Genomic DNA, 1,908 nt, shown 5'->3' on the forward strand with positions numbered 1-1,908 from the left:
GGGTTACAATAACAGAAAACAGAAGCTTGTGTGGAAAAAAAAAATCTTGTTACTTCATTCGATCAAATGCCACGCATAGAAACCCAGTTATGTATCTCAGATAATAAACAACTGAATCATTTTTAACATCAAACCGTTTTTCCTGAGAGAAAAGAACATACAACATTCACTTACACATTCGTCCTCAAACTGCTTCATCGAGGAAGAATGCAGCGCTTCATACATACATAAGGTCCCCAACTTTCGACTTATAAACACTTGATACAAACACAAATACAAGTGAAAATAACAAACATAAGATAAAGAAATATTGTATTAGAAAATATTATATCATTTAATATAGTAAGCAAAGCAACATATCTAATAACCTGATATTTATTTCATATAAAACCTGACTATTCATTGAATCTTTAGCTGGAAATCATGGGCATGGGATTCAGGTTAGGCCTACCCTAGGCCAAAATTTAATATAGTTGACATACAAACAGCTTCTTGGAACGTATTAAGTTGGTAAGCTGAGGACCTTCTGTACACACATAAGACTCGACAGCCTTTCATACGCTGAGCAAGCCAACTCTGTCTTGAAGAAACTACCGTTTCATGGATACTGAGGACATGTATTTCATTACTTCTTCCACACTATCTATTCAGCTATTTCTGGGTTTCCCTCTCAAATGTTCTCTTAACACTTACAAATTGTAGACTATTTCCGCAATTCTTAAAGGAAATTTAATTCTAGTATATTATTAACGTCATTCATGTGTTAAGACATAAGATACGTAAATTGGTTAATTTAAATTAATTACTTTCCCCTAATGTAATTACCATTGACCCACTTTTAAATAGACCCTTCCACCTGTTACCCGTTGTTATCGGGGAAAAAATGTTTACTTCGGTACTGACCGAGTTATCCGATGCAGTCTGGCAGCGAGTTGTCTCCGACTCGGAAGCAACTCTCTCGTAGGAGATTTTAATCTTGTCTTATATCACTAGGACTTGGATGGATAAGACTTTCTCCTACTTTTAAAAGCCCTATGTACCAGCCATGATCGTGGTGTAGATTGATCCTTGGGAGTGACCTACCATGTTGAACTAGTGCGGTGATTTTGAAGAAGTTCTACAACACTCGTCCTCGTCGTGTTAAGAGGCGTGATGAAGAGTCAGAACATCTTAATATTGCCAGTTTCCGCTCTGGAGTTAATTACAGGTAAGGGACAACAAAAGAATAGGTCTCAAGTCAAGCCCTTTGTAAATTCCAGCTTGGGGAAGTGATTTCTTAAGTAAGGCCTTGCATGTCTTTAATATATGTAATCATCTATAAGCCAAATTCAAGTGTCTTGTGTCTTGGCATATATAGTAACCAGGTTAATGTTAGCAATTTCTAATCCTTTAGGGAGTGTCAAGTTAACATCATTCTATTTTTCTAGGTTAGCCAATAGCCATTTATGTAAAATTGCTTAAATGTGTAATTTAGTGGTAAGCCAGGAATGATAGGCCATTGGCATGACCTTTAGTTCTGCTTGGTAATTTTAATTGATGACATGTCGAAATTTTCAGGTGATAACCGAACTGAATGGAGACATATGTGTTATACCCACTACCTCGCATCTATAGCTGTAATTACTTCAGGACCTTGGGCAGTTAATGAGAGCCTCTAATAGTTTATTAAGTTGCTTATGTTTACTTAAGGGAAGTTCTCCATGTATGTTAGTATATTGTTAATGTACAAATTAATTAGGTTATGTGTTTCCTTGGTACCTGTAGTCTTAACAAGTGTTTTTGGTGTCTCCTTGAAAAAATTTAGTTCAATTCTTAGTTCTTTCCATATGATCAAATAATCTCAAGACACAGTTATCAACATTCTAAATCATGCTGACCCACATCTTTGTCTTTTCCTTTAATTTCACC

This window comes from Palaemon carinicauda, chromosome 16 (assembly GCF_036898095.1).
Source record: "Palaemon carinicauda isolate YSFRI2023 chromosome 16, ASM3689809v2, whole genome shotgun sequence".
In the NCBI taxonomy this organism is placed as follows: Eukaryota; Metazoa; Arthropoda; class Malacostraca; order Decapoda; family Palaemonidae; genus Palaemon; species Palaemon carinicauda.